Below are 26,014 nucleotides of genomic sequence, written 5' to 3' on the forward strand. Positions count from 1 at the left end.
GGCGCAGCTAGGGAGGGCACGCAACAAAGAGTATGCATCTAAATTATGCTATATGATTATGTGTAAATAATATGTATTCCTGGGTTAATGGTTGTTTCCGCATGATTTATGTAATATCATATGTATCATAACCTAACACACAATGCTAAGGTTTGAACGTGTAAAACGAACCTTAGAATGGCTACAACCCCTCCAAATTCTAATCGCTACTTAGAATATATAAAGTCACCCCACTAACAAGGGTAACTGAAAATCGCGAGTCACCAAAACTCCGATCAAACTACTGCACATAACGCTCGCCCTACAAGCGCCCGTTACACAGTCTACGTCTTTCCAAAGCAAAAGCGAAGGAAAAATCAAGGATAAAAAAAAAATCATCTATGAATCCTCGCATCGAACAAAGTAATAAGCCGTGCACACCCACGCAGAAGGTGCTACACTTGTTCGAGCACCTGAACGAGGCGTGATGAAGTACTCCAATGCAAAAAATAATAATGATATCCCAACACCTAGAGGAATGTTCTAAGACACGTTGTTAGGCCACACAAGCCTACGTCGCACCATAAGTTCAACCATCCCACGATACAAGTCTAAAAAAAAAGAGTAAGGCATATTGCACTAATGCGGGCACGACAAAGAGTATGAGGCAAAGACTACTTATCGCCCAAATTCAAAATGCAAGCCCCACGACTTCTACATTAAAGAATAAAAGGTAAAAAAATATTACCTACCACGGAAGGGATAGCTCGCACCTACACGAGCGGGACCCCAAGGCATCTTTCTCGAAAGAACCTACAAAAATCGTACGCCAAAAGGAAGCATCCCAACATGCATATTTGGGGGCTCCAAGCTACGAAACGACCGTAGCAAAATAAAAAATATATACGCGATCAAAGTCTTGTGCCTCAAGGTATGTTCCTCGGTCCATATAGACTCGCCCAACTATTGCAATAACTATACGCCTTAAGAACGACAGTTCCTTTAAATAATCGCCCCAAAGCGACAAACACCGTAGTCCACCAATCGGCTACGGATTCTCGAGAAATTATCACGATCACTCAACTCATTGTGATCTCTAATAAAATTCTACGTTCCAAAAATAAAGAAAAACAAAAGAGAAGAGAATACGTAGAATTTCCAAGTGAAATAAACGAACGAACAAGAGGCCAACTGTGTCATCAAAAGACCAACCCATACAATATTTTCAACACCCCACTTGGGCGTGAATGATTTCAACGCCCAGGCCTGGGCGCCGAAAATGAGCCCAGGCCCAAAAGAAGCCCTGACTTCTATAGGGTCCAGTCGTATCCATTCGACTCGAAAATTGCCTATTTCTTTACTGAAAGTCGCACCTCACGGCTTTGTTAAGAGTAGCACACCACTACAAAGATCGCTCGCACTTACGAGCGATCCCAAACACGATCAAGGAAATTACAAAATGCGTATCCCCAAGGAACCTCTTTGACAAGAAATGACCGTCAAGCACGAGTGCTTGGGGGCTCGAAAGAAAATATATAATTCAAAAGAGAGTATGAAAAGTTAAAACAATATTCCAAGACTACGCTGTACGAAGTCCCGTGTTTGGATAATCTCAAAAGATAAAACTGGATTACGACCTCAAGACAAAGGTCGCCGTTGATACTTATACATAGTCCCCTAATCAAGGACCCAGGTAGTGGCAAAATTGAGCCGTAAAGACTAGATCAAAACCATGAAAGATGATGACCACGAGACAATGGTCCGTCTAAGCACGTTGTCAACCCACATTCAGGTTGCAACTAAATCCGAGCATCCCTCGAAAGAATTCGCTCTTACAAGAATGAATAAAAAGAAATTCTCAACAGAAATCACACGAACAAATGTAATAGGGACTTGCCCACCTCAATCGGGCATGATCGCGCCACGTACCACGCGAGTCCCAAATCGAAAAGACGAATTCAGGTTCGCTCAACTCCAGCGGGCGGGGCGTCCACCCTTAGCGGACAGGGCTCGCCCACCTTCAGCGGGCGGGGTCTGCGTCACTAATCGCGCAGGTCCTCAGTTTTCGAAAATGAAAAGAAAAAAAATCTTCAAAACAAAAACAAGCTCGCCCACCTTCAGCGGGCGGGGTCTACGTCACAAACCGCGTAGGTCCTTATTTTCAAAACATCAAAACAAATTCGTCCACTTCTATCGGACGGGGTGTCCACCCTCAGCAGACAGGCTCGCCCACCTTCAGCTAGCGGGTTCTGCGTCACTAACCACGCAGGTCCTTAGTCGCTGCAGAGATAACTTTTCCCGGTTTATCCTTTTCCAAAAATCAAAGGATGGTTTCCCTTTTCCAAAAATCAAAGGATGGTTTCCCTTTTCTAAAAATCAAAGGATGGTTTCCCTTTTCCAAAAATCAAAGGGTGGTTTCTCTTTTCCAAAAATCAAAGGATTGGTTTCCCGTTTTTCCAAAAAAGAGCGATGTGCTGGATTTTCCTTCGTTTTACGTCCTATAAAAACAAGGGGGTTTTCTCGTTTAGCTAACCCTAAAAATAAGAATCTTTAAAACATTTTACCTCGTGATTGGGCTTGGCCAGGCCTAGTTACACTTTATAGCTTTGATTTCGAAAACATCTTTAGACACTTCCAATGACAAAGTGAGGGAGTTTCTATACTATCAGTTAACAAATTCCAATGACGCGTGTGGAATGTGTTAACACTTCAAGTGATGACCCTTAAGTCAAATGTTATCAATCAGGGGCTCGTGAGACCCTCGTAAAACAGGTCACATACACCATGGCTTGTATGACGCACTCCGTCTAGTACTTTGACCATCGTCTCATCTCGAGACTCAGTCAAAGTGGGGGCTAACTGTAGACACCTACTTTTGTCCCCATTCCCGAAAGGGAAGGTTCGATGATGAGAACATAAATCTCCCCTTGGCAACGCATCTCCTATAAAATAACGGATCTCAATCACCCTTTCATTTCAGCCAAAGCTGCTATTTATAGAAACCTGCTAAGAATAATAACTGGCGTAAAAGGTAGTTGTTAAAAGTGGCAAAGTCATAAAAGATAGAAACCTGTCAGAATTAGGTGTTGCACTCAAACATAAATCCTAAAAGAGATAGAATTTGCGTTCCTGGTATATTTCGAAAATAAGAGTTACGTCTTAATTAAATTCCTAACGAACCTAGAGTTCGTAACGAGCCCTGACGCATTCCGTCATAAGTTAATACGCACTAAGGACTCGGATAAATCTCAAAAGCTCCGTGTTCTAAGAGTCCAAATCTGACAAAGAACTCGGCCCAGATCCCATTTTCAACGCCTGGATCTGGGCGCCGAAGATTGGGCGCTGAAAGTGCCTAGGGCCGTTTTATCTCCAGATTCTTTTTGGATTCGTATCTTAAAATTTATCTTTCCACACACTCATTTCCTATGTATACAGCCTAAACACAATTCCATAATCTGAGTATTGACTCTAACCTTAAGCCTAAGCCTCACGCTGCGAAATTGATCCGGCGTTCTGTCGCAATCGACCCAAAAGTCGAACAGAACGCACCCTGCCCCTTGTAGCTTGATGAAATAAGCCTAAATACTGAAACATTGCTTGGAAAACCGAGATTCTCTAAATAAAAGGAGAAATAGAAAAGCCAAGTGGTTAATTTTCTGAGAACCACAACGCACCTCTCAAGGGTGCGTAGTAATGTGTCCCTCATATGATTTAATCGCTTTCATCACCCTTTTATAAAATTGTCAAACTATTAATTTGATTGATCTATCACGCCTAATAAGATAATACCCTGGACAATTGAATTATCATGCTAGGTACCTTAAATCAATCTAAATAACATAATCACGATCGATTTAGTATTATGTGTTGCATATTGCTAAAATCAATTCAGAATCTCTATTATATAAGCCAGCTCCTGAGGTCATTTTTGTAAATTAACTTTTCGTGTCCCCCAAGCAATTTACGAATACACCCTCCCCGGTTTTACTTCTAATCTACCTTGCTAACCTAGGGTTATTCCTCGCCATTCCCGTAGAGATGGTTTTCAACCGCACCCTCGCTCTTTCTCTCTCTACTCCATCTCCATCTCCATCTCCATCTCCCTATCTCTTTCTTCCGATTTCTTCTACTTTTAAAAACCTTCTCCCCTCTTCGTTCTCTCCTCCGTCTCTCGCCGTCGCCTCCATCGAAAACCGCGACGGAGGAGATCGTAGTCGCCACCATTGTTCAAGTTCGTTGAAAAGACGACCTCCACATCGGAGCCACCGACGCAACGGAGTATCCTGCAGTTCCAATTCACCCTCCTCGAAATGCAAAGTAATTATCTCTTATTTTTAATTTTCTGGGTTTTATTTCAGTTTTAGGGTTTTAATTACAATTACAATTTTTTATTTCAGTTTTGTTGCAGGTTAAAAGTGATTGTAATTTGTTGATTTTTGCTCAGTTTCTTCATAAAGATTTCAGTTTGTTGATTATCTCCTTGATTTTCGATTGTAATTGATTTCAGTTTTGTTGCAGGACTTGAGAATGCGTAATTCAATAAGGGTGAGATTTCAATAATTTTGTTTAAATTTTCATTTTTTTTCCAATTGATTGTGGAGATTTTTTTTTTATTTTATATGTTTTTTCCGATTTCATTTGACTTCCTTAACAGGCACAGGGTTTACAGGCGTATCAAAAGCTCCTTGACAATTTGAGCAAATCTCTATGAGTGTTTTTTTTTCAATATTTGTTGGGTTTTTTAAATTTATTTTGCTTGATTTCTGTAATTTAAAATGGATACTTTCTATGTTTTACAGTGAGCAACCAGTTGTAGGTTTCAATCAAGTGGCAAATCATGCTCATCAGTTTAAGGGGAGTAGTTCTAGGTATTTCCTGACTCTCAATCTTGAATTTTGTATTTCCGGGTTCCATATTTTTTTTGAGCTTTGAATCTGTATTTTGAATAAAAAAAATGATGTGACTTTGTTTGCTATTGAATTAAAACCGATACAATTAAAATATGTGTCAAATTCTCGATTCCTTGCTCTCTGTTTTCTCCGGGTCTGAAGAGATGAATCAAGGTGTAGTGGTGGTGGGTGGTTTGGTGTTGATGGGAAGAAAGAAGGGAGTAGCGGTGGGAGCGAAGAGAATTTAATTCTGTCTCTCACATTTACCTGGGCTTGGAAAAGTTCTATTGTTTGTGGTCTCTCACATTTACCTGGGTTTGGTGTTGATTTAATTCTTGGATTATTTCCCGAATCATATAGTTTATGGATGTTAATCTATCATATGCTGTCATTGTATGTTCAGATCATATAGTCCTCATTGTTATATGCCAATTTTTTTTCTGCAGCCTTAAGCCTTTTTAAAAAAAAAAAATTATACCCGGATGAGTTTTACTAGGTGATGCAATTGTACAAAATGGGGCAACAAGCATGGTTGGGCAGTGCGTCATTCAGCTTGCACGAATTCATGGTGTCCATAGCATTAACATCATTAGAGACAGGTGCGAGTCACAAAATCAAATCTGAGCTGTAACGATGAAGGTTATCAAATTGTTAAACAATATGAGCTTTTACTTTGGTTTGAATTTCACTAGGTATTCCATTAATGGGGCTTTTCCAGTGTCTTACTCATACGTCTACTTCATTTCTTATATTTGTTTGTTTATTATAAAAATCTGAAATTTATAAGGAACTTGCCTGAACCAGCATTGGGTTTTAGTTGCGTTGGTGGCAATGCTGCTTCTTTGGTGCTCAAATTTTTAAGGTAGCGACATTCAAGTTGTCATTTTTTAACTTGCTTTGCTTTGTCAAGTTGTCAAGTTGACATTCAAGTTGTCATTTTTTAATGCGAGAAAATGTGTGTTATTGCGTTTATAATATTGGGATTCTGAAAGGGAATATTGGAAAATAAAATAAAAAGCAAAATTACGTTATCATATTTAAGCATAAATAAACATGTAAAAAAAATCGTTCATATAGTCTATCTTGATTGGAGAAAGTTTTGGGAAAATAAGATTATTTTAAATAAACTTGAACATAAAATTCCATATTTGTTTTTCCATTGGTGTATACTTTTGGATGGATATCATTTGATGGATATTAGTAAATTCATAATTTGCTTTGAATTTGTGTTACCTAAATTAAGGTTAGGTTCTCAAGATGACTAAATTTACTGATATTACCAATGTTGTATTCTGTCTTACAGATGCATACCCTTTTGAACCACCCAGGATGAAATTCCTGACTAAAGTTTTGTAAGGCATATTTGATTACCTTTCCATTTGTTGTTCATTCCACATTGTATCTCATATAAGAGGCATACTTCTGCCTATCATCTTGGGTAAAGTGCTAAGAAGAGTACAACTGCGTAAATGGAGGCATATGTCAGAAGTAAGGTCTTATTGAATAGTACTCCAGTTATAATCTGGGGCTGGTTTACAAAAAGTCAATGTTCAGATTTTAATTTCTTATTGGTTATAGCTGTATCTGTGTAAGTTGTGCTGGATCTGCTGCTTAATTTTACGAGAGAAAATCACATTGGGAAAAAATTGGTTCAAATTAGGTCTTCCAGGTTCATTTTTCAACAGGAATAAGTTCATAGAACTTCATACATAGGCAGGGAGCTCTGCAGTCTCATTTAAGAAACGGCTTTGTGGGTGTTTTTGCATCTGTATGCATAATTTTGTTTTTAATTGAGAGACTTAACCCTTTCCTATTATCAGCTGGCTTATTTATAACTATGTAGTTTCTGCTTTTGTATTTTCTCTAGGAAGCTTCACTATTTTCATAAGCATTGCAGAATCCTTAAGCAGCTTTTAGCCTCTCTGTATGATTGTACCTGTGTTTTTTCTTTTTTCGTCAATGAGACTTCATATTAGGTTCAAATCAAATGTATCTTGCTATATGGTGTCTTCTTTCTGATTGTGACAATCTAAACCAACAGTATAGTATGAGCTTGAATAGCTACAATTTATTTTTTTGTAAAAGAAATTGGTTCATAGAAGTTCACTTGACTAAAGTTTTCGCTCTGGCGGTCTAAGTTCTGTTGGTGATCCTCTTCGCTCTTAATACCACATACCTTCTTCCAATACCGACGGTTGTTCTTTGGCGGTTGGTATGTCCACCTGTTCTTTGGTGGTTGGTTGTTCTTTAATAGTTCATCAATGTCGAACTCTTTTTTGTTTTCAGTAGTTAGTTGTTGATTAGTATAAGACTACTCTTTTTAGTTGTTGTTTTCAGCTGTTCTTTGGTGGTTGGTATGTCCACCTTTTCATTGGTGATTAGTTGTCTAATGGGAGTTCTGTTGGTTCCTTGAAATGTGCATTTTCTCACTAAGCTCTTCAAATGCTGCCACCAAATTTACAAGCCTTGCAACAAAATCCACTAAAAGAGAAGCAAAAGTTGCTGAATTGAAAGACGTGAAGGCCATTGAGTCCTGCTAGCCATCAGTAGAAAACATACCTTGCATTGAAGCTCCAGCACCAATCATAGAAATTCTTGAACCTGTCATATCAATAGATGAATGCATATGTTCAGGATCCATGCTAAGTACACTAAGGGAGTTTCTCACAAGCTGACTGCCTCCACAATCTTTCATTTTGGCAACATGCTCCGGATCATCAAATTCCTTGGGTCTTTTTTCTTCTTCCCATCTCTCAAAATTTACAGGAGATAAGACTTTTCATCTATCCTAATCTGTAGTTGTTTTTCTGTTGCATAAAATTTCTAGGTTTTGTGTAATTGCTGATTAAATTTTGTTTTTTTACCAAAGCAAAAAAGTGGAAACCGGGTGTTGGATTTAGTGTCAGAAACCTCCTAAAGGTGAGGTCTTTAGCTGGTTTTTTGGATAATTAATACTTAATATTGTTGCTTTTGGATAATTAATGCTTAATTACAACTTTTAAAATTCTTGGTTTTGTGTGTTTGAGCAGAAAAGTTGTTTTTCTTTGATTTTTTTAGAAAATTTCCAAATCAATTTTGTAGGATTTAGTATATTACCAGCCTTATATGCTAAATATAGGTTGATACAAGAATTAGAATCTCAGTAATTAAGTCTGATATGCAACGTCTCTTATGCAATACCTTCTTATTATGATATTATGAGATTATCAATAAATAGGTACGATTAAGCTTTTGGCATATGTGGATTCTTTATATAAAAGTTAAACCCTGTATAAGGTAGTTTTCTATTTAGAATGTTTTCATTTGGCTTGATTATTGCAGGTACATAGGATTTGATGAATATAAAGGAATTGAAGTGGCTTGGAAACAAACTATTTTATATGTTTAGTTACTTTGGTATTAAGTTTTGATTATTAATCATGTAAGCACATGAATAAATTGTGTTACGGAGTATGATTTAGATTTTTTTAAATAGGGACGATTAATTTTTCTTTAGTTGAATTTTGCGAACATTTTTTCTTGCATACTACATATTTGTGATGATTAATTGTAATACTAAAGTTTTATATAATCTCGCACGCATCGCGTGCATATAAGACTAGTAGTTTAATAGTTTAACGCATGCCCCTTCAATTTTTTATGCTGAGCTAGTAAGGATAACCTGCCTCTGGAGTATTAGCGATGAGCACTCCTCTCGGTAGTTACAGTCCCTCGAACTCTCAATTTCTGCCCTGCGGGTGTACGTTGAGCGATCCCCACACCAGGGATCACAAGGGAACCTATGGCCGTCGTGGTCGAACATAATGGCACTCCCTTTATGTCACGATAACCGGGTTTTGTCAGTTTTTCTCATTGTCGTTAAAAACTGAATGACGATTCCTATATTACTAGTCGATTGGGTGTAAACTCACAGGAAATCCAATTCACTTGATTTGGCAACGTCACGCCCACGAGGGACGAGGTCACGCATTAGCCTCGTGCTTTTTCGACACCCGCACACCCGCAAAATAATGGGGCAGTCGAAGCAGCCAACAAGAATATTAAAACCATCATCATGAAAATGACAACCAATTACAAAGATTGGCCCCAAAAGCTGCACTTCGTATTGTGGGGGTATTGAACTTCAATCCGCACTTCAACTGGCGCAACCCCATTTTCATTGGTCTATGGAATGGAAGCAGTACAACCTATTGAGCTAGAGATACCTTCTTTAAGGATAGTTCTCGAAGGCAAAATCCCAGAAGCTGCATAGGTACAAGCAAGATATGACGAGCTAGTCACGCTCGATGAGCGCTGGCTTCAAGCCGCTCACCATGTACAAGTCTATCAGCGCCGAGGGGCCAGACATTTCAACAAGAGGGTCAGAACCCAAAACATCAAAGTAGGCGAGCTTGTCCTGAAAGCTCTTCGCAAGAGCGTCATGGATCCAAGGGGAAAATTCAAACCCAACTGGGTCGGGCCATACATTCTCAAGAAAATCCTTTCTGAAGGAGCAGTCGACTTAACAGATGTCGATGGGACTGAGTTCCGTTCCTTGACAAACTTGGATAAGCTCAAGAAGTTCTATGTCTAAATTCAAAATTCAAATTCGAAAAGTATTGTATGTTAGAACTACGTTCGGCCTGATTCCTTAACGGGACACGTAGGCAACCTCATTCCGAGGCCCGACCACTTCAATACAAAAAACTTTAAAATTTTCCTCAATCAAGGGCATCCTAAAAATCAAATCAAGTTCAAAATTCAATTGTTGTTGTTGTTCTTATTCCAAATGTGCAAATAAAATGCAAAGCATTTTCAAGCGGAATTTAACACGGTAAATTTTATTTGGCTCTAAAGCCTCCATCAAAGCTAATTCGATTACAAGGTTGGAATCAAGTGAAGCAAAGTTTAAAGCCTTTTCACTTCCACTGAACACACTTTCTAAACACATCTTCTAAATACACTCTAAACACATCTCCTACAAATGCAATTTCAAACACATTTAAGCCTACAAAGATCTGGAATTGGGCAACTATGCTCTTGAGTCTTGGAACCTTGAGTACTATCCCCTGGCTCTTCCTGCAATCATTCATCAATCTTCCCCTTGCCCAAGCGGCGGGAGAGGGAACTTGCTAGTCTTCCAAGACGGGAGGATGACGAACCTCCTTTGGACCCAGAACGGTCAAGTACCGGACGGGCCACACTCCCGTCACTTTCTTCACAATTAGTTGATGCAGGGCGACTAGCTCTAGAACCTCGGGCTCCCGCTGGCCTGGAGAGAGAAATGTCCCTTTGTCTTGGACCTTTCATCCATACAATATCCCCCGCAGACAGAGTAACAGGCTCCTGTGGGAATTGAATATTCAAGAATGGTTTGGCAACCCAATACCGCCTCCAAGCTTCAAGACGATCAGCATTCAGTACAACAGGTTTAGGATGCTCCTCATCACAATCTGGGATTTCTTGCTTCAAGCCATATTGTCTCATCACTCGAGCAGGAGAGTAGAAGACTAACATTCTAAGGCTAAGCACTCTCAAGGCAGTAGAGCCGGGTGCATATCTCATAGAAGCAATTCCCCACCAAGGAACTACCCACCTGATACAAGATCCAACTCCCGAGAGTGCGCAGCGGCACTCATCCAGCGAAAGTTGGCCATACATCATGGGCCGCACAATGAATCCCTTCCTATTATAGCTTGCCATGTTCTCTGGTGGTGCCACCAACGTGAGTCTCTCCATAAGCCAGACCTTGGAGAAAATACAAGAAAGCAATTCAAAATTCAATGTTCAATATACAAGTACAAATCTCAAAATACAAAAGCTCCAGATTCTTACTTGGAGTAGCACCAGACTTCCCAACAGCATGGAAGTGGGGTCCGACTTCAGCATATCAACGCCCATCAATGTCTCACCAATTATAAGCGGCATTGGGTCCCTAGCACTAGCAAACTGCTCCACGATCTCTATTAGGGAGGCATCGCCATTGCCAAGCCCTTGCTTCGAAAAGAGGAAGCGAGCAAAGATACAAAAACTCAAGGCCCTCAAGCGGAAAACCTTGGAGACGCCAAGCCCAACAAAGTAAGTGACAAGGAGGGACAAATCGACCCCTCGGCCATATACAACAGCACTCAAAAGTGGGGGCTTCAAGCCCAGATACCTCTCAAAAGCCAAGAAAAACTGTTCTTCAACACTAGGCATGCAAGGCTCTATCATAAGGGTCCACCCCAATATGGCACCAAACTCTTCAGGGAGGGGACATACCTCGTTGTTACCAAAGCAGAAAACGTGGTGAATCGGATCCCAAGCCTCCAAAGCAGCATAAATGAAATGCAAGTCAAGCTTCATAAATCGGAAAGAGACGATAACCCCAAGGTGCATGCCATCCAGCTCCCTTTTCTCTAGTCTGCCTAACGAACCAAGCCAAGAGTTCAAGGAATTTTCAAATGATATAGCCATTTGCTTTCTTTTTGTGAAGAAGTAGAAGGTAAAGAAGAGAAGAGAAGGATTGGTGCAAGAAATGTGATCCGGAAATCTCCCTTTTTATACAAAAACCAGCACTTATGGTGGTACTAGAAAGGACCACCTGCGCTGGGCGCCATAGCCTGCGCCAGACGTAGGGCCTGCAAGAAGGACAAGCTCAACGTCCACTTTATGACTCCAAGTATGCGCTCTTTATGGCTTTGGGCAGCTAGATCAACCCCAATAATTCATGTTGAAGATTCCAAAAGACGCAAGTCGCGCAATTTCAAGCAGTCTTAATCAGCACTCGGGTCATATCGGGTCCATTTCAGGTCAATTTGTTCAAAATTCAAAGCATTCTAGTCCTAGATCGGTGTCCAAAGTCGATTTAGCATATGCGAAGAACAAAAGTTGAATATACTTTTACTTGCGCTTTTCCTAACCAAAAAACCTCAGTCAAAGTGGGGGCTTATAGTGGGTATGTACACCCGAAAAAATGGGCAAATGTTTGCTAGAATAAGCATGTGTATGAGCAAGAGTTGAATTTACTTTGACTTGCGCTTTTTCTAACCAAAACACCTCAGTCAAAGTGGGGGCTTATAGTGGGTATGTACACCCAAAAAATTGGAATTTTTTTTTTCTCATTTTGCATGTATACAAATACAAACCATAACAAGTCATACAAATACAAACCATACAAAATCCAAATTCGAATCATACAAAATCCAACCATACAAATCCAAATACAAAAATACAATTACAAATTTCAATACAAATATCCTCATACAAAAAACCCAAATAGGCAAAGCTAGAACTTGCTACCATGCAGGGTCAATCCGAGTCATCAACAACCACAATATCAATCACAAGCTCCTTGTCCCTGTTCCGGCTCATGTACCGCTCCATAACCTGGTCTAGCTCTGTCCCAGGGGTAGCTGGCTCCTGCTCCGAAATACGAAGGGTACCGCAAGGCCGCTGAGCTCCCTGCTGATAGGGGGAATACTGATAAGACTGCGGGGTCATCATAAACCGGCACTGCATCTCGAATCATAAGCCTGACGCCTCCGCTCCATCTCATACCAATAAGCCCAAGGCTCTGCGCTCCAAGGTTGGGATCTACTCGCTCCTAAATGGGGCACTAGGGGGAGGCGTAAAAGGCATCTGGCCGCCCATACCTCCAACAGAGTACGAATGCCTGGTAGGCTCAGCATAAGTAGAGGGGACAACTCTCCTATCAACAACTGAATGCCTCTGACGGGCACCAGCACTAGGACTCGGGCCCTGACCTAAGCTCCGCCCGACCTGCTCTCTCGAAGTATTCACCGGGGGACCCCAGTCCACGGAGTCCCTGCGACCTCAACGGCGCTCTTATACAAGATTCAAAATTCAAACATCAGATATCCGTATACAAGTTTCAAGGATACAAACACCTCATAGGCAACAAACTCACCTCTTTGTCCTTGTCAAGAAGCTTCTTGCTCAGATTGACACAATGCCTCTTCAAAGAATCAGTCACGAGCGTCTAGCGACGCACTATCGCCCGAGGCGCCTGCATACAAAATTCAAGATCAATTTCTAAAGATACGAAATTGCAACCAACTTCAAGAAAATACAAAAGCACTCACAGCTGCATAGTACTCGGGAAGCGCATCAGTCGCCGCCCGATGCGGATGAGAGGCCATTGGATTAGTAACCTCCACCTGCTCCCCATCTAAGTCCACATAATGGAGAACCCTGTCTGGATAAGGGACATCCTCAAGGTCGATCGCCTCCTCCTACAAGCACACATACAATGATCCAATTATACTAGAATACAAGAATACAAGGATACAAGATTCAAATCCAAAAACTCACTGGCGGCACAAAGAGAACAGGTGGGGCAAGCCTCGCCAAGAGGTCATCATAGCGGCTCCTCCTATCCACAAAGTTCTCCCATGGGAGATAAATGGACTCGCCCCCAGCCTCCATGGCATCCGAATAAATCCGGGCAACATCAACAATCTTCGCCAGCATGGACTCCGCAGGATCCATAAGGACGAACCTGCCTCTCACATTATGCTGAGGAGTCACCCGCTCACCCAGATACTGAAGGAATGCCCTTTGTCCAAGTATGCATTAAATGCTAAGTCTAATAAATGCAGTTCAGTATTAATTAATTATGCAAGTTAATAATTCAGTGAGATCAAGTGAACTGTATGCCTAGCTAGAGGCCGCTTCAGTTCAAGTGGAATTAATAATATTAATCCACAACTTACTCTTGACTGAACCCGTAGGGTCACACAAATAGTACGTGAACGGATCAAGTACTTAAGTGAATTAAATAATCCATTTATGGATATTCGGATCGACGGATCTCGATTCCAGTGGGAGCTGAAATCGTCAAAAGGCAAATTATGAATACTCCGGAAACGATGATATTGCCGGAAACGGAAATATGGATCGTAACGGAAATATAAATATTATCCAAGTCGTAGATGTTGCCGGAAACGGAAACATGGTACGTATCGAAAAATATTATCGGAAATGGAAATATGGTCGGAATCGGAAATATTGCCGGAAACGGTAATATTGCCAAAATCGGAAATATTATCAGAATCGAAAATAAATTCCGGAATCGGAAATATTAAATATTTTTTCGAAATGGAAATTAATTCCGGAATCGGAAATATTATATATTTTTCGAATCGGAAATGAATTCCGGAATCGGAAAATAAATCTGAAGCACGACGTACGAAATAAACATCGGACGAGCTTGCTAGACTCAAGGCCCAACACGAAACTAGGCCCGCGCTTAGCGTTGCCCGCGCAAGCACAGCAGGCGAGCAGCAGCCCGCCAAGCAAGAAAGTCCCAGCCGAGCAATGAAGCAAGGCCAGGCCCAGCAAGCTCAGCAAGGCCCAACCGAGCAATGAAGAAAGGCCACGCCTAGCAAGCTCAGCAAGGCCAGCAGGTTGGCGCGCCCATCGTGGGCCGCGTACCAGCGCTGGGCCGAGCTGTAGACACCCAATTTGTGTCTCCCCTTTGGGATGATGACGATACCATTATCCTTGTTAGGCGATTGGAGTGACTCCAAGCGGAAATCCCAATTGTTAAGAATACCTCCGAAATCCAAAGTCCAAAATCCAATCCCCGATATCGTTCCCCTCCCGGAACTCGGTACAAAACACAACTTCCAAAATCCAATTTCAAAATCCAAGTTCAATCTCAATTAGTGGACCATCCCATTGGTCTTACTAGGCCTTTTACACTCAAAATCATATAAGGCAAGTCAAATTCGGGCGCCGACCTACAAAACCGAGCATGCCGGGCCCCGCTCCGTAAAACAGGAATTCAAAAAACCGAGAAAGGTTTGTTTTTAGAAGCAAATTCAAGCCTTAACCTCCAAGAAAACACTACGTGCCAAACATCGTACTATTCGTACGAAGGTACACCCATACAAGACAAATCAAGGACGACATCTTTCCGTCCTTTTTTGCGGCATTCAGCCCACGTCAGCAGCGCCCATCGCTGGCCTGGCGCCAGGCGCTGGCGTATGCTGGCGTTTTGCACCATTTCCCTCCTATAAATACCCCTCATTTCCATCGAAAAATAGGGAGGGCACAACACATACAACGTCGTAATTTCGACATTACTCCTCACAATACAAACTTCAAAACTCTTCAAAAACCCATACAAAAATTCCAAAATTCAAGAGAAATTGCGAGCTCGTGCCTTAGCTTAACTAGGTAAATCCGAATCCCATTTCAATCAATCATGCTATTTTGATTTCAAATGATTAGCAAGTTGGTGTTTTTTTGCCATAAAAAACACCACTTGCAACAAACATACATGCCTTTTTCAAAAATACAAACTTTTTCAAAATACAAATTAGAAATTTTCAAGATTCAAGGATGTTCAAAGTTGTTTGCATTCATCTCTTTGAACTAGGATCACCTTCAAGTGTGGAGTAATCAAAGATGACACCTTTTAGAATTTAAAGGTTTAGTCTTTTGAGATTCAAGAGTCCATTTTTCAATATACAAGTTCAAGTTTTCAAATTTCAAAGATCCACCATGTTTAGGGTTGTTCATAGTTACGTCTCTAAACTAGGATCATTTCAAGTTCAAATTTCAATCATTTCAAGTTCAAGTTTCAATCTTTTCAAGTTCAAACCTTTCAATATTCAAGCTTTCAATTTCAAGTTCAATATGCAAAATCTAGGACATTTGGGTTGAGCAACCTCTCCCAAGTTGAGATTTTTGGCTTTGAATTCGTGTCGGGCGCACTTATTTTTAAGGAGCCGCTTGGCGTTCGAATCTCATGTGCCCAAGTACAAATTTCAATTATGCACTTTTCAATATGGCAATTTCAATATCGAACTTTCAATATTGCACTTTCAATATCGCACTTTCAATACCGCAATTTCAATACCGCAATTTCAATATCGCAATTTCAATTTTGCACTTTCAATTCCGCACATTTACTTGCCTAGTCCATTTCTAGGCAATGTGGACCTACTCCCTAGTCCTTTTCTAGGGGGTCTTGTATTTACTAATTCCGCACTTTATTTAGTATTGTGATGTTTCTTTATGTGCTTTATTGCTTTCATCACCAACATGCTAAATACAACAAAATACAAAGGTTACATCACGCTTAACGAAGATATTTTTGGACAAACCGGCCTTAGGTTCCTTAAATCAATCTTTAAAGCAAAGTGACCACCGTACAATTAGAAATTATATTTTGTTCTAAATTTCAAACCCACATAGTCTAATCTTAGGGTTTATTTTCGAAACAATGTTGTGCCAACGTACTTGAATATTTCTAAAGCTCGCCGAATAAGCATTTTCGTTCCCGAGCCCGGATCTCACCCATCCGTTTCAAGGATTCAAGGCCTTATCCAAAAATAGAGTCATTTCGCGGTCTTCCCAAACGAGACCTAAAATAAGTTTGGTGGCGACTCCTTCGAGGTGCAAAAACAATTCAAACGGTTCTCTAAACGAACCGCCGCGTGCCAAACCCCCCATTGTAGGAAACGGGAAAAAAGATTAAAAAAAAACCCCTACAATTCTTAGCGACTCCACTGGGGACTCTTTTCTAATTTCAATTTCGAAAATGAGAGCAGATTTCGAGCAACCAGCCACTGATCTGCCAAAGTACTGGATGCCAGCATTGGCGCCAAGCGCAGCCCCTGCGCCCAACGCCACGGCCTGCATCCAGGACAGTGGCTCACAGTGGCTTGTTGCCCACTTTTGCTCAACTTTTCGTGTTGGGAGTTAGTCTGTTTTTGCATTTGGAAGGACGCTCCCAAGCCTCGTGAACGAGTGCCGAAAAACGGGCTTTAAAAATACAAATTCAAGTACGATTTTAATTTCAATTTCTAGGCATTTCATGCATTTTTCGAAAACCATATTGTGCAAATTGAATTTCTACCCTTGCCCAAACGGATGTGTTCTACATTCGGGCTAGCCCCGGGGGCAACGAAATGGTGACTCTCCATACGGTTCCCGACCAAAGTGTGTGACCATTTCCGCGCCTACCGAAACTTGGCATTTGCTTGACATTCCCGATGTCAAGTATGGAGGCCGTCTTCCGACACACACTTTCCTTAGGCGGAACGTGAAAGCTTGTCGTCGGATCCGTCTCTTAGCCAAGTACCCTTTTGACACCCAAAGCCGACCACTTGCATCATACAAAGACTTAGACCGACCTTAGGTTGAGAACTTTGCATGTCGCATTCATATTCATGATTAGTGTGACAACGTGCTTCTTGTGCATTGTGCGGGCGTCTTTGCACGCGTGAATGGCTAACCTCGAGTTCTAGCTTGCCAAAACCAATTAGCCTCCAACTAGGAAACCAAACCCCTAGGAGCATCATTCAAACCTCATACATCTAAATCGCCGATTTTAGGGTCTTTAGGAGTGTCACTCCATTTGATTCAAAACCCTTAAACACGCCTCACGCACAAATGCCAAACTCAAAATTCAATCCAACGGCGTCATAATGCCGGATTTTCGAGTCCAAATTCCAAGTTTCAAATTCAAAATTCAATCCAACAGCGTCATAATGCCGGATTTTCAAGTCCAAGCTACAAATTCGATCAAAAATTCAATCCAACAGCGTCATAATGCCGGATTTTCCATTTCAAAATTCCAACTTTCAAATTCAAAATTCAATCCAACGGCGTCATAATGCCAGATTTTCGAGTCAAGTTTCCAAGTTTCAAGTTCAAAATTCAATCCAACGGCGTCATAACGCCGGATTTTCTATATTCAAAACCTCAATTTTCCAAGCCAAGTCCAAATCCAACGGTGCCGTATTTTCTAATCCGAATTCCGAGTTTCAAAGTTCAAACCAAATTTTCTAGTCCAAAACCTCAATTTTCAAGTCCAAGTCCAACGGCGTCATAATGCCGGATTTCCTAGTCTTCAAGCTTCAAGTTCAAATTCAAACTTTCTAGTCCAAAACTTCAATTTTCAAATACAATCCAACGGCGCCATAATACGGATTTTCTTTTCCAAATTTCGAGTTTCAAGTTCCAAGTCAAGACTCAATCCAATAGCGTCTTAATGCCGGATTTTCTATTCCAAATTTCAAGCTCCAAACTTCAAATTCGAAAACCACAAATCCAACGGCGTCATGCCGGATTCCCTATTTCAAACATTCAAATCTTCAAGCATCGAAGTCAAGTTGCCAATTCCAAGTCTCAAAACCTCAAAGTTCAAATGCCAAAGTTCATGATCGGCGTAATGCCAACTTTTCAACTCCAACTTTCAAACCTCAAATTCCATGTCAATCTTTCGAATTTCAAGTCCTATGCTCAAAACATCAAATTCCAAATACATGCCGTCATAATGCCGATTTTCCATTCCGCATTTCAAACCTCAAGCTCGAAGTTCAAAAATTCCAAACCTTCAAATTTCAAATCCTACAGTCCAAGCACACTGCGGCATAATGCCGGACTTTCAAATTCCCAAATTCAATGTCTCAAATCCACGGCGACATAATGCCGGATTTTCCAAATACAAAGCTTCATGTTCTACACACAAAATGCATCCTTTTCCATTTCCAAATTCAAACTTTGAGTCAAGTTCAAATTCGACGGGTTGAAAATCCTCTGAAATAATACAAGTCCAATTGTTCAATCGGGTTGAAAATCCCCTGAAATAATACAAGTTCAAATTCGACGGGTTGAAACTCCCCAGAAATAATACAAGCTCAAGATTCCATCTACGGGTTGAAAATCCCCTGAAATAGTACAAATTCAAACGGGTTGAAATTCCCTTTTAAATAATACAAAATCAATCCCTTTCAAATTGGGTTGAAATTCCCTTCAAATATTCCAAGTCCAATGGGTTGAAACTCCCCTAAAATATTGACGGTTTGAAATTCCCTTTTAAATAATACAAAATCAATCCCTTTCAAATCGGGTTGAAATTCCCTTCAAATATTCCAAGTCCAATGGGTCGAAATTCACTTGAAAATTCAATTCTCTAGTACAAGTCCAATCTCCAAATCCTAGAGCGGGTTGAAATCCCCTTCAAATAAGTCAAATTTCCAATAGGTCGAAATATTCCTTTTCGATCCCACAAATTCTAGTACAAAGAGCCAACTTTCACAAAAGAATGAACGCTCCTCTCAAACATTTCCAACGCGTTGCAAATCCCGAATACAATTACATAATCCAAAATCCCGAATCTTCGGAGTGGCACTTAGAGTCAAGTCTAGGTCTCATTCATTGCATGCATATCATATCATGTGTCGGGAAGTCCAAGTTCTAAGATTGTCTGGTGTGTCTTAACTAGGAGTCCGAAGATCCTGTGGGTTCGCTGAAGAGGGGAGAGGTTGAAAAGAACTCCAGCAGCCCTAGCCTCCCGCATAGCCGGTGTCGAGCAAGCAGCCAGATCATCTCCTACAAATCAGACTCCCAGCCCCATTCAAGGAACAGTCCAAATGTCTGCCTCTGATCAACTCGCTCAACTCCTAGCGGTTTTTGCCAACCTCAGTGCCAATGTGGAGAGCATAAGCAACCGATTGGGTGTCGTGGAACAGGGTGCGCCCACTGATGACTTAACCAAGAAGATCGAGAGCCTTGTCAGTAAGGTTACCAATCAAGAAAACTACTTTGACACCTAAATGGAGGACAACCTCAAGGGGAAGGCTAATCTGCCAGACAAATTCTCCGCCAATGACATTCCAAAGTTCAAATCAACTGACAATCCCAAGTACCATCTTAAGAACTTCAGAGCTACAATGGCCATCAAGGGGGTCGAACTCGAGCTATACCCGGTGGTATTCCCTATGTCTCTGGAACCTGTCTTCCAGAAATGGTACTATTCACTCAAGGAACATCAAACGAATACCTGGGAAGCGGTTGCTCGAGCATTCATGGAGCAATATCAGCCCAACATTCAGCTGCAAACTACTCTAAGGGAACTAGAAGTTCTCAGGCAAGGGCCTCAGGAAGGCTTTACTACTTACCTCAGCCGGTGGAGGGAAATGGCATCCCAAATGGTAACCCGGCCATCCGAGAGAGAGTTAGTCAAGATTTTCATCGCCGGTCTCCTCCCAAAGTACAATGCTCACATGAAGTACCTAGGTCTGGAAAGCTTCAAGAGTACCTACGACATTGGGGTCGACATAGAGGATGACCTAATGAAAGCACCCGCAGCCCCAGCTCCGCAGTCTGAAAAATGGAAGGGGAAGAGACCTGAGACAACACACAAAGTTCATGAGGTTAACGCCCTAGAGGCTCCTCAAGGTCCCATATCAAACAACTTCAAAAGCAATGCTAACCAGCGCAACTATCAAGGAAGGCCCCAAAGAGTCTTCACAAACCTCGGGATGTCTTACAGTGAGGCATTTGATCGGCTGGTCGAAAAAAAAGTTATAGCACCCATCGGTCCAACACCCGATCCTCCAGTTGACAAAAGATCCAAGAGTTGGGATCCGACAGCTCATTGCAAATACCATCAAGGGTTGGGTCATGACATCGAAGATTTCTACAAGCTCAAGCACTTGATCCAGAATATGGTCGACAACAAGACATTACCATTACCCCCAGGGGCTAAGCAAACCCCCTCTGTACAAGCCATCTCCGATGACTGCGATGATGAAGAGGAGGAATTTCCATGCAATCTGATCTCCACAATATGCAAGCCAGGTTACGAGCTTATGGTTCCAAGCTTTTGCCATCTACTTCCAAGTGCTCAAAATTGGGTGATCCCCGAGCCTAGGTTAACCACCGACATTCAAGAAAACATATGTCCACTCGCCACCGTGAAGGCTTTAGGATTCTCCGAGTACGATCTCATGCTAAGTGTCCAACAAACCATCAAACTCCAAGGTGTCACATACAAAGTCTTGGGAGTCCTTGAGCTGGTTTTCTCCTTTGACACCTATTACGACAATGCTGAGTTCCTGGTAATCGATGTGCCTACTAACTTCGACCTACTATTCGGAGAGCCTTGGTTCGAGGAAATACTAGATGGCCCTGCCTGCCTTACCCTCAAAGATTCAAGCTTCCGAGACACCCTCATCAAGCAAAAGGCGGTTGTACGCCAGGAAAAGGATGAGTGCATTCAAGAATACTACCACCGATGGGCAAACTCCGCTCGTACAATTCAGCCTGAGCTACCGGAGGGCAAAATGGTGAGAATGTTTCTCTTAGGGCTCAACACTTCATGCAAGGGCAGCTTCGCCGCATTTCCTTACAGCACATGGAACCAAGTCTGGGATCAAGCCCTGAAAATCTGTGCATGCAGCCCCATCTTCGAGGATTATGACGATTACAATGCAGATGTCTGGGAGTACCCTGAGAACTATCTTTTCGATTAGTGTCTTTAACCAGGTCTAGAGTCTGTCTTTCAATTTTCGAGTCTAGCAATGAGTCTAAGTGTCTACAACTAGAGTCTTGCATCAATCAAGCGCCTCTAAATGCCGAGCTTCAAGTCAAAATAGTCGATGTAATGATTGCTGATTTCAATAACACTTCAATTTCTACTTACTCGTCGAGTCCTAATTCAAAATCAAATCCTAATCCACACAACTTTGCTTCACAAGAAACTGACTTTGAATTTCTTAAAGCTATCGAAAATCATGAAAACTGGACGCCCAAAATTGAGGAAACAGAAAAAATCAACCTTTCTAACCGCAGTGATTCAAAACTAGTTCAGATTGGTTTAACTCTTTCTCCATCAGAGCGGGACGATTTTATCAAGCTACTTTCAGAGTATGTAGACGTCTTCGCATGGTCCTATCATGATATGCCAGGGGTTGATCCAAGCATCGGTCAGCATACAATTCCCCTCATTCCAGGGTCAAAGCCCATCAAGCAGAAGCTCCGTCGCATTAAACTGGATGTTTCCCTCAAAATTCAAAAAGAGGTCTCCAAGCAATTAGAGGCCGGGTTTATTCGAGAAGCAAAATATCCAGAATGGATCGCAAATGACGTCCTAGTTCCAAAGAAAGACGGCAAAGTACGAATGTGTGTGGACTACAGGGATCTTAACAGGGCCAGCCCTAAAGACGGTTTTCCATTGCCTCACATCGACGTCCTGGTCGACAACACCGCAAATCATGCCTTACTCTCTTTTATGGACGGGTACGCAGGCTACAATCAGATTCCCATGGTAGAGGAAGACATGGAGAAAACAACCTATTTCTATACAGTTATGCCGTTCGGACTAAAGAACGCAGGAGCAACTTATCAAAGAACAACAACAGCCATCATGAGCGATATGATTCACAGGGAAATTGAGGTATATGTCAACGACATGATTGTCAAATCCAAAGAACGGCACAAGCATACCTCAGTACTTCGAAAGTTTTTCAACGGGCTCAGACAATACAATATGAGGCTCAATCCTCAAAAGTGTGTATTCGGGGTAACGTCATGCAAGTTGCTCGGATATGTTATCAGCTCTCGAGGCATATAGGCTGACCCTTCAAAAATCAAGGCAATTCTCGAGATGCAACCACCAACGAATGAAAAGGAAATTCGGGGTTTTCTTGGCAGACTACAATATATCAGCAGGTTCATTTGAAGACTCACAATGATATGTGAACCAGTATTTCGAATGCTCCGAAAAAGCGAGCCCAAAGTGTGGGATGACGATTGTCAGCATGCGTTCGAAACAATCAAAAGCTACCTTTCCAACCCACCAATACTAAAACCAGCAATGCCAGGGATTCCCCTCAGGCTTTACCTCACAACAACAGATTCAGCAGTGGGGGCTATGCTTGCTGAAGAAATTGAAGGCAAGGAGAACGTCATATACTACATAAGCAAAAAACTGATCAAGTACGAGACCAAATACACTCAGCTCGAGAAACTCAGCATCGCCTTGTTTGGGCCACAAAGAAACTACGGCACTACATGCTCTCCCATACAAATCATATGATCAGCAAAGCCGATCCTCTCGAATATCTATTCGAGAAACCAGCACTCAACGGACGTTTGTGCAGATGGTTGGTCATGTTAGCAGAATTCGACCTCAAATACATTCCACAGAAATCTATCAAGGGTTCAGCAGTCTCAGATTTCCTAGCCGACTGTCCCGTCGAGGCAGAAGAGGAAGATTACGACTTACCCGACGAGCAAATCTTGATGACCAGTGATGACAGTTGGTCAATGCATTTCGATGGTGCCTCCAATCAGAACGGATGTGGTGTTGGAGTAATTCTAGTAGCCCCAGACGGCACACACATTCCTATATCAGCAAAACTGCAAATCAACGTCACAAACAATGCGGCAGAATATGAGGCATGCATCATGGGCCTGGAAGCCGCCTTAGCCCTAGGTGTCCAGAAACTTCGAGTGTACGGGGATTCCTCCCTAATCATCAATAAAATTTCCAGCAAATGGAAAGTAAGGAGCGAGAGCCTGGCTCCATACCAGTCTTACCTTGAGCAGTTGTCCGAACAAATAGAAGAGCTCCGCTATACATACCTCCCGAGATAGGAGAATCAATTCGCCGATGCACTGGCAAAACTAGCCTCAATGATCAACATTCCAAGCGGCATGGCTGAAATGCAACTTACAATTGAAACACGTCAAGAAGCAGCATATGTCCATGCTATTGACAACGTCGAGCAAGACGAAGATGAACCTTAGTTTACAGACATCCAAAGGTATCTACAAAGCTCAGAGTATCCCCCACACTTTTCAAGGAAGAATCGAAGGGCTCTACGACTACAATCAGCCAATTTCGTCATAGAAGACGGCATTCTATACAAAAGGTCCCTTAACGGTCCTAATCTCCGATATGTTGACAAGCACGAAGCTCAAAGAGTCATGGACAACATACATGCAGGAGTCTGTGGCACCCACATGAATGTGAAAATACTAGCTCTCAAGATCGTCAGGGCACGATACTACTGGACCACCCTCGAACGGGACTGCAACCTCTTTGTCAAAAAGTGTCCCACATGCCAAAAGTGTGCGAATCTGAAGCACATTCCTCCATCACTACAATACTCTCAATCATCACCGTGGCCATTCTCAACCTGGGGTATCGACGTCATCGGCAAAGTCACTCCAACGGGCATCGGGGGTCATGAGTTCATACTGGTCATCGTCGACTATTTCACCAAATGGGTCGAGGCCAGATCATTCAATGTATTGGGTTCCAAGCAAGTGGCCCAGTTCATACAAGAAAACATTATATGCAGATATGGCGTTCCTCACGAGTTCATCAGCGACCAGGGAACCCACTTTCAAGGAGAGTGTGAAGATCTATTCACCGAATACAAGATTCAACATCATCGCTCTTCACCTTATCGCCCACAAACCAATGGGGCGGTCGAAGCAGCCAACAAAAATGTAAAGACCATCATCATGAAAATGACTACCGATTACAAGGACTGGCCCCAAAAGCTGCATTTCGCATTGTGGGGATATCGAACTTCAATTCGCACTTCAACTGGTGCAACTCCGTTCTCATTGGTCTATGGAATGGAAGCAGTACAACCTATCGAACTGGAGATACCTTCTCTAAGGATAGTTCTAGAAAGCAAAATCCCAGAAGCTGCATGGGTACAAGCAAGATATGACGAGCTAGTCATGCTCGATGAGCGACGGCTTCAAGCCGCTCACCATGTACAAGTCTATCAGCGCCGAGTGGCCAGACATTTCAACAAAAGGGTCAGAACCCAAAACATCAGGGAAGGCGAGCTTGTCCTGAATTCCCTTCGCAAAAGCACCATGGACCCAAGGGGAAAATTCAAACGCAACTGGGCAGGCCCATACATCGTCAAGAAGATCCTCTCCGGGGGAGCAGTTGAACTAACAGACATCGACGGAACAGAATTCAGATCTCTTACCAACCTCGATCAACTCAAGAAGTTCTATGTCTAAGTTCCATGTTCAAATTCAAGGATCCAAATACAGGTCTTGTAAGGTAGTCAGAACTACGTCCGGCCTGATTCCCTAACGGGACACGTAGGCAACCTCATTTCGAGGCCCGGCCACTTTAATACAAAAAAATTCAAAGTTTTCTCAAATTAAGGGCATCCTAAAAATCAAATCAAGTCAAATTTCAAAACTCAAATTGTTGTTGTTTTTATTCCAAATGTGCCAATTCAAAGCAAAGCATGTTCAAGCGGAATTTAACACAATAACTCTTTATTTGGCCCTAATGCCTTCAAAGCTAATTCAAATACAAAGTCAGGATCAAGTGAAGAAAAGTTCAAAAGCTTTTTCACTTCCTAAACACATGTTCTAAACACATTTTCCAAACACATTCTAAACACAATTCCTTCCAATACAATTTCAAACACATTTAGCCTACAAAGATCTAGGGTCGGGCGACTATGCTCTCGAGTCTTGGCACCTTGAGTACTATCCATTGGCTCATCTTCCCCTTGCGCAAGCGGCGGGAGAAGGAACTTGCCAGCCTTCCAAGACGGGAGGACGACGAACCTCCTATGGGTTCCGAACGGTCAAGCACCGGATGGGCCACACTCCCGTCACCTTCCTCATAGTCAGTTGATGCAGGACGTCTAGCTCTAGAACCTCGGACTCTAGCTGGTCCGGAGAGAGAAATGTCCCTCTGGCTTAGGCCTCTCATCCATACAATGTACCACGCAGACAGAGTAACTGGCTCAGGTGAGAACTGAATACTCAAGAACGGTTTGGTGACCCAATACAACCTCCAAACTTCAAGTCGATTTGTATTTAGCGCAACAGGTCTCGGGTTCTCTTCCTGGAAATGCGGAATCTCCTGTTTCAAGCCATATTGTCTCATCACTCGAGCAGGCGAGTAGAAGACCAGCATTGTGAGGCTTGGCACTTTACAAGAAGCACATTTCAAAATTCAACATTCAAAATTCAAATACAAGTTCAAGTTCAACAATACAAAGAAGGCTCCAGATCCTTACTTGGAGTAATGCCGGACTTCCCGACGGCAATGAAGAGGGGTCCGACTTCAGCATATCAAGGCCCATCAATGTTTCGCCAATCACGAACGGCATTGGGTCCCGACCATTAGCAAACTGCTCTACAATCTCAATTAGGGAGGCTCTCAAGCGAAAAACTTTGGGAACATCAAGCCCAGCAAAGTAAGTGACAAAGAGGGATAAATCCACCCCTCTACCATATACAACAGCACTCAAAAGTGGGGGCTTCAAGCCCAAATACCTTTCAAAACTCGAGAAAAAGTGTTCTTCAACACTAGGCATACATGTCTCCAGCATCAAGGGCCACCCCAATATGGCACTAAATTCCTCAGG

General features: G+C 42.1%; 1 long non-coding RNA gene across 2 annotated transcripts; it reads left to right on the top strand.

Moving 5' to 3' along the window:
* Positions 1-3,999: 3,999 nt before the first annotated feature.
* On the top strand, positions 4,000-8,380 carry LOC110775775 (uncharacterized). 2 transcript variants are annotated; one of them, XR_008923335.1, is made up of 5 exons: positions 4,000-4,296; positions 4,498-4,524; positions 4,634-4,847; positions 5,365-7,787; positions 8,190-8,380. It is a non-coding gene; the product is annotated as an uncharacterized lncRNA (long non-coding RNA). The 2 variants fall into 2 exon arrangements; XR_002529879.2 differs by having other exon boundaries at positions 5,365-8,380.
* The last annotated feature ends 17,634 nt before the right edge of the window (positions 8,381-26,014 follow it).

The sequence above is a fragment of the Spinacia oleracea genome, chromosome 6 (assembly GCF_020520425.1).
Source record: "Spinacia oleracea cultivar Varoflay chromosome 6, BTI_SOV_V1, whole genome shotgun sequence".
NCBI lineage: Eukaryota > Viridiplantae > Streptophyta > Magnoliopsida > Caryophyllales > Amaranthaceae > Spinacia > Spinacia oleracea.